Source organism: Gossypium arboreum, chromosome 6 (genome assembly GCF_025698485.1).
Source record: "Gossypium arboreum isolate Shixiya-1 chromosome 6, ASM2569848v2, whole genome shotgun sequence".
Classification (NCBI taxonomy): Eukaryota; Viridiplantae; Streptophyta; class Magnoliopsida; order Malvales; family Malvaceae; genus Gossypium; species Gossypium arboreum.
The window spans coordinates 74,839,260-74,847,899 of record NC_069075.1 but is presented as its reverse complement, the minus strand read 5'-3'; positions in this window follow the sequence as shown (position 1 = coordinate 74,847,899).

Here is an 8,640-nt window from a genome sequence, read left to right as displayed (position 1 = left end):
CGTATTGATGACTTGTTCGATCAACTGAAGGAGCCTCGGTGTTCTCGAAAATAGATTTGAGATCGGGCTACTATCAATTGCGAATCCGAGATTCGACGTGCCCAAGACGCCTTGAGCGAGATATGGTCACTATGAGTTCTGGTGATGCCGTTTGGGCTCACTAATGCCCTAACGGTATTTATCGATTTAATGAATCGAATCTTTAGACCATATTTGGATCGATTCGTAGTCGTGTTCATTGATGACATCTTGGTCTATTCAAGAAATGAGACCGAACATCTTTGAACACTGCGGTTAGTCTGCAAATTTTACGGGACAAGCAATTATATGCTAAGTTCAAGAAGTGTGAGTTACGGTTAAGAGAGGTTAGCTTCTTGGGTCATGTGGTATCTGCATCGGGTATTCGAGTCGACCGAATAAAATTTCAGCCATACTAAATTGGAAGCCTCAGAAATATTAATGAGGTTCAAGCTTTTTGGGGCTTCTTAGGTTATTACCGACGTTTTGTAAAGGGTTCTCAACGATAGCCACGCCGATGACGGCTTACTCCAAAAGGATGTTAAGTTCGAATGGACGGAGAAATGCCAAAAAGCTTGATCAACTGAAAACTTATTTGATGAAGCCCCAATTCTAGTGCAACCCGAGTCCGACAAGGAGTTTGTTATCTATAGCGACGCCTCTCTACTTGGGTTAGGTTGCGTATTAATGCAAGAAGGTCGAGTTGTGGCCTGTCGTCGAGGCAATTAAAGCCACATGAGAAAAATTATCCGACTCATGATCTCGAATTGGCCGCCATCGTATTCGCCTTAAAGATTTGGCGACATTACTTATTTGGTAAAGGTGCCATGTATACTCGGATCACAAAAGTCTCAAATATTTGATGACCCAAAGAGACTTAAATCTGCGACAAAGACGTTGGCTTGAGCTGTTAAAGGATTATGAACTGATCATTGATTATCACCCGGGAAAGGCGAATGTGGTTGCGGATGCCTTGAGTCGTAAATCGTTATTCACTTTACGAGCGATGAATGTGCACTTGTCTGTCCGATCCGACAGTGTGTTAGTGGCTGAATTGAAAGCCAAACCACTATTGACACACCAAATTCGAGAAGCTCAGAAAGTCGACGACGAGTTGGTTGCAAAACGGGCTGCGTGTGTTCCGAACAAGGACTCGGAGTTTCAAATCGACGATGACGATTGTTTGAGGTTCAAAAGTCGTCTGTGTGTCCCAAGGAATTGAACTCATTTCGATAATTCAATGAAGCCCATTGTAGCCAAATGGCAATCCACCCGGGGAGTACGAAGATGTACAATGATTTGAAACGTCGATTTTGGTGGCATGGTATGAAGCGAGACATCTCCGACTTTGTTTCAAGATGTTTAATATGTCAACAAGTGAAAGCGGAACATCGGTGCCTTCAGATTACTTGACCAATCACGATACCCGAGTGGAAATGGGATCGAGTCACAATGGACTTTGTATCCGGACCGCCATTGTCGACAAGTAAGAAGGATGCGATTTGGGTCGTGGTAGATCGATTGACTAAGTCGGCCCACTTTGTCCCCGTCGTCACGGATTTTCAATGGACAAATTAGCGGAATTGTACGTTTCACAGATTGTGAAATTACACGGGTGCCTATTTCTATCGTGTCGGATAGAGATCCGAGATTTACCTCGCGGTTTTGGAAAAAGTTGCAAGAAGCTTTGGGTACCAAGTTGCATTTCAAGACCGCCTTTCACCCCCAAACCGATGGTCAATCCGGCGGGTAATTCGGATACTTGAGGATATGTTAAGATGTTGCGTCCTCGAGTTTAGTGGTTCATGGGAACGGTATTTGCCGTTGATTGAATTCGCTTACAACAACAGCTTTCAATCGAGCATTAAGATGGCACCTTACGAGGCTTTGTACGGGCATAAATGCCGTACACCATTGTTTTGGACTGAGCTTGGTGAAAGCAAGATTTTCGGGGTGGATTTGATTAGGGATGCTGAACAGAAAGTGAAAGTAATCCGTGAAAGTTTGAAGATAGCCTTTGATCGTCGAGTAAGTCGACGCGGATATGAAGCGTAAGGATATCGAGTATCGTGGGTGATAAAGTGTTTCTCAAGGTATCGCCTTGGAAAAAGATACTCGAGTTCGTAGTAAGGGCAAGTTGAGCCCGAGGTTCATTGGGCCATATGAGATATCGAGCGAGTCGGTCCAAAGGCATATCGTTTGATTTTGCCCCGAACTCAAAAAGGATCACGATGTCTTCCACGTGTCGATGCTTGACGTTATAGATCCGATCCAACGCACGTGATTAGTCCATCAGAAATTGAAATTCAAGCTAATATGAGTTATGAGGAAGAACCAATTCGTATCCTATCACGAGAAGTGAAAGAGTTGCGAAACAAGCGGGTTCCGCTAGTGAAAGTGTTATGGCTCAAGCACGGGATAGAAGAAGCTACTTGGGAGACCGAGAACTCTATGAGAGAGCGATATCCGAACCTATTTACGGTAAGCTTTTCTGGGACGAAAATCTCTTGAGTGGGGAGAGTTGTGACACCGAATGTGACCCTAGTCGGAGAGTGGTTTCGGGACCACGAAACCGAGTCACAAGAATAATTAAGTGTTATATTCCGTGCTTATTGTATGTGGAATTGGTATGCGTAAATATTTCGTGTCTCGATTTTTATTAATTAGGTGCTAATTTATAAGAAAGGACTTAGTAGTGAACTTTGAAAGTACGATAGGGAAATATGTGATGACTAATTAAAGCATGCATGCAAAATAATGGACTTGCATGTCAAATTTCCCTTTTTACAAGTGATGGCCGCCATGACAAAGTGATATGGGCTAAACATGTCATGAAACATGTTTTGTTGGGCATTAGGGAGAAATCATAAACAAATAAGCATGGGTAAGAAAAGAATGAAAAAAATGTGTGAGAGAGTAGCATTCCCCCCATTGCCGTGCAACCAAGAAGAAAAAACAAAAAATTTGTTCATCCTTTCTCATCTTTTGGCGAAAATCATAAGGAGGAAGAAAGGGATTTTGCTCCATTTTTGGTTTAGAAGAGAACTAGAAGGAGATTTGGCCATACTTGTACCAAGATTAAGGTATGTATGAGGTTGTGTTTGGAGTTTCATGCATGACTTGGTTACTAACTTGATGTGCATGTTAGCCATGGCTCAAATCTTTGTTATGCCATGGAAATGGTATTTGGGCAAAGTTGTTATGGTGATAAAGCCATTGCATGCTAAGTGTGAAGCTTGATGATGATGCATGCAATGATGGATTTTCTATTCATGAGTAAGATTTTGAGTTTTCTCTTTGTTTTATCATGATTAAAGTTGAAAAGGAGCATGATTGTCATATTCGGCCATGATGCATTCTTGAGCATGATTCATGCTTCTTGCATGTTAGTTAAAATTTGTGTTTTGGATGGCTATGGACACCTTGAAAATTCGCCATGCTCATATATGCATATATATGATTGCACATTATGTTTGGTTATGAACTAAGTGATGAATGTATTGATTTAAAGAAGAAAATGTGGAAGAATGCTTGTGAAATTGCAAGCACAATTCGGCCTAGCACACATATAAGTGCTTGATGCTATATTATAAGTTTTGGGCCACAATGTGCAAAGCATTAATTAGTAGATTGCATGCTGTTTTTGTGAGGTATTAAGTGCAAAATTGACCTCAACATGTACATGAATATTCGGCCTTGGGTAGCCTATTGAAGGCCTTAGCATTTCCTTGATGCTCAAATAAATTGTATTGAATTGCTTGATGTAGTATAAAATGTGCATGACCATTGTGTATTCAAGCTAAGGAGTGGCCATATGACCATTTAAAATCCTTGTCATATTCGCCATAAGCAAGCACAATGAGGTTTTAATAAATTGAATTTGTTTGAATTAGCTCAAGAGCTAAGAGGGCCACAATTGGACAAGGGGAAGGAAAAGGTGATCGAATAGCCGAAAAAGCCGTTCGACAACATCCGAGGTAAGTCCTCAAGAAGTGACCTTACTTGAATTATGTGAGATGAAATATGGATGTGTATGAGTATTTGAATTCCACCCGGGCTAAGTCCCAAGGCGAATATGCTAATGATTATAATTGTGTTTGAGCCTTAGTAACGAAAATGAAATATGTATGTCCAATGATTATTGATGTATGTGTGCATGAGAAATTGAATGATATCCGGGCTAAGCCCAAGACAACTATGCTGGAAATTATATCCGGTTAAGACCAAGGCAATTGTGCTAGTGGCTATATCCGGCTAAGGCTCAAGGCATTCGTGCGAAGTTATTCTATCCGGGCTAAGACCGAAGGCATTTGTGCACGTGATTAAATCCGGTTATATTCAAGAATCTTGGGCTGGAGGTGAGTGTTGGTTGCGAAATGAATTTAATTAGTACACTCGGAAAGCCCAAAGGATAAGGTACGTTATATGTGCATTGGAAAGTCGGCGTGTTTGAGCAACATTCGCTCAATCGACTAATGAATTTCAGTTATTGAATTGATTGATGCTTTGCGAACTTATATAATGATGAAGTATGAAGTAAGAATGTGTATTAATGAAATGATGCATTTGGCTATGTGAATGTATTGCTGTAAATTATAGTTCATTATATTCCTTGAGACTTACTAAGCATAAAAATGCTTACCCGTTGCTTTGGCTCTTAGTTTTCTAGATTTCGCTCGAGGCAATCGGATTTGGGATCGTTGAAGTCAAGTCATCCACACTATCAAGCCTCCATTTTGGTATAAATTTTGGTTGAACTTGAGATGGCATGTATAGGACTACCCTTGTTTGCTAAATATGTTGTAATGTAAGTATGTACGGCCGTGCGAAAATGGCTCGAAAAGGGAAGCATGAACTTAGACTAATTGTGGGTTGTATGTATATATTTTGTGTCATGATGTGGCTATGACTTGAAATGGGAATGTTGGTCATATGATCAGCCATTGGCATGGTTAAAATGATCATATATGAACCTATGTATGGTAAGGCTAGTTGAATCATGGAGACCACCAAATAGGTAAGTCCTATCTTAAAACAGATGCTGCCAGCTGCAGTGGCATGAATGTGAAAAATCACCAAAATTCATAGGAATGGAATTAGATAGTGAATAAGCTATGTAAATGAACCTTTATGAGTCTATTTTCATATGGAAGAAACGAAACGGTCATAGGAGTTACAGGTTAAGAGATATTAAAGCTATTGTGAGACAGGGCCAGAATGGTTTCTTTGTTCCCTGTCGCAACTTTAAAAATTCACTATAAATTATCCAAAAAGAATTAGGAGATATACCTTATATGTACAGATTCCATTTTGAGTCTAGTTTCATTAGAAACAAACGACACCAGCATTAAAGCCCTGTACAGAGAGATATTCAAGTTATACCGCGCGAAGGTCAGAGCAGTCGATCCCTGTAACAGGGGTAACTTTAACTAATAAACTGTACCAATTGGCCAGACCAAAAATCCTAGAAATAAATCCATGGATGGATATATGAGTCTAAATTCAGGGAAAATTTACGAAACCAGTTTCCGAGTTTTGAAACTCGAGATATGATTTTTAAGGCGACAGTGACGCAGCATTTCCAGCCTGACTGGAAATGTCAAATTGGTGGGCAAAAACATGTGAACTTGGTTTGTTAACCCTCGGGTCCGACACCGGCGATGGTCTCGGGTTTGGGGTGTTACAGTCGTAGTTATAACCGGCCAATGAATATACTTTAAAGATAAGCCATTTTTGATGAATTAAACAATAAGGATGATAAGAAAACCGAGATAATGAAATCTGAGATATAATACCATACTAGAAGTTCGAGAACACAACCCATAAGAAACAATAGAGATTCTTGATAATTCCTCAGAAAAAACTAGAAGAAAAGAAAACGCTGCTTATACGCTTTGAAATCAGTTATGACCGAGAAAATATAATTTCCAATATATATTTATTGCAGGTGACAACCAGTATAAATAGAATAATAGCCTCAAATGAATCTCACCATTGACTTTGATCTTAAACGTAACAGAATAGAATACCAAAGAAAGATAGAGAAATGCCAATCATAAATCAATTAGACCAATGATGCTTTCATCAAACATTTTAGTTAACTAACATTCTCATACAATAAGAATTTCATCAGGAAACGGGCAATTTCATATGCCTCCGAGAATGTATGAACGCATAGAATGCCTAGAAGAGATAGTCATAAATTACTCAACTGTAACTGTCTTACTCTAACATCTTTACAATTCAAACATTATTCCTCTGACTAATTCTGTCATCACTAATCCCATAATATTCCATTCATTAACAAAAATCAATTCAGAAGAATTCCCCGTAAGTATAGTCTTTAGACCTCATACCTGAATTAGTCGACTAGCCAAGATTAACTCCTTTAACTGTAACATTGCGTAGTCCGAATAATCTTTAGAATAATCTGATATCTCTCTCATAACCGTCTTTACTCGCTAAGCCATTCTCATCTCTAATCACATTGTTAATTATTCCACCACTGAACTCTTTAGTTTCCTGACTTGTGAGCTTATTCAATATAAATCTCGTGAACTTCGTCGTATAACACTATACTGGTAAGGGGGTAAAGATTGTAAAGCCTTTAAATTTTTGACTCTCACACATACACGCATACCGTATAGCATTTAATAACAACATAATGTTATGAACTTCTGTTCATACATCTCTAAGTTTCAATTCGTCATGAACACATTTTTAAATATCTTAGTAACACATTCAGCATTATCTTATATGAATATCAATAAATCATAATAAGCTCATCACAAAATAAATTTTCATTTTATTCATTGCAAAAAGTCACCCTAATCCATCGAAATACAACGTTCAATAGGAACGATAACATTTTATCCATATTTCTCAACTTATGGTTAATTCATTATGTCCATTAACACATACATATCATTGCAAATCATAGGGATTGATTCAAGAAAATCAATATATTTACTTAAGTTATACAACTTACTTAACCCCTTTCAGTATTATCGAAGGTAGCTCAGTTGGAAAGTGTATCTGCTTTAACATAACCAACCTCATCGGAGTCGAGAGATATCACACTATCACAGGTCATTTATGGCATGTATAGCTAGACTCTCACATATGTTACGTTAGTTTGATAATCGACTAAACCGTAGCTCTGATACCACTAAATGTAACACTCCTTAACGGTGTCTGATGCTGGGACATGGTACGAGGCATTACTAGACTTAAACATAAACATTCATACAAAACTGGGTCATAAAATTTCATCCAATTTAAAAAAACCTATTCATGCATATACATATTGTCCCTTATACGAGCCTACGAGGCCCAAAACATATATTGGGGATGGTTTGGGACTAAACTAAGAACTTTTGAAACTTTTACAACACTTAGAAAAATTTTCATACTTTGGAGAGTCACACGCCCGTGTGGGTAGGCCGTGTGATCACATACGCCCGTGTGGCTTGGGGCACACTCGTGCCCTCAGCCCGTGTAACTCTCTGTTTATGATGTCATGTGCAAAATGAGGTCACACGGCCAAGGCACACGCCCATGTGGGCAAACCATGTGTCACAATGACCTAGACACATGCCCGTGTGTCTACCGGTGTGGACAAATACAAGGCTATTTTCCTAGCCATTTTTCCACCCTCACTTGCACACATTCACACAACATCACATGACACAATTCATGGAATATAAATGCCTTCAAAACAACTACCATCAAGCAATAACATATCATTTTCACACCATCATCTAGCATGCATTAGAACATCATGCCTTACCAAATCACTTCATGCTAAATTCACATTGAAAAGACATTAACATATGGATAAATTCATATCCAGTATATATCAAGCAAATATAAACCACATCACAAAACATTGACATATGCACATGCATAATTATATGGGCTTACAACCAATTAGCCAATATAAGCCAATTTGAATGGCTACAAATTACATCCAACCTTTAGCCATCACACACTAATATATTTAGCCAAATCATAATGATTCATACACCAAATAAACAAGTCCCTATACATGCCATAAAATTAAGAGGTTTGTATTCACTTTTACCCTACGATGATAGCTTGATAGTGTGATAACATCTCCGGTGATCTCCAACTCGAGCTAGTATACAACCCTATAAGATATGGGAAAGGAAGGGGAGTAAGCTACAAAGCTTAGTAAGTTGGCATGTAAATAATAAGCAACATTAATCATACAATATCATACACATAACATAATGTAAAATTTATCACAATATCATCAAGTATCATAGAGATTTCGGAACAATTACGGATAATTGTGGTATTTACTGTTCATAACAAAACTGTCCACTTGAGTCATAGTCACTAAATTATTTATATCTTGAGCTATAGAATTCTAAATTAAGATCCACTTGATTTTTCTTAAACTAGACTGAAATATCCTTCTGCCATAAAATTTCCAGAATTTATGGATTAGCCAATAAGTACAGTTAATTCTTCGAATTCATCCCTATTTTGCTATTTGACAGTTTCGACCTTTCTTTACTAAAAATTAATCATCTCTTAGTACGGGATTCAGATGATGTTCCCATTTGTTTCTATTGAAAATAGACTCATAAATTTAAA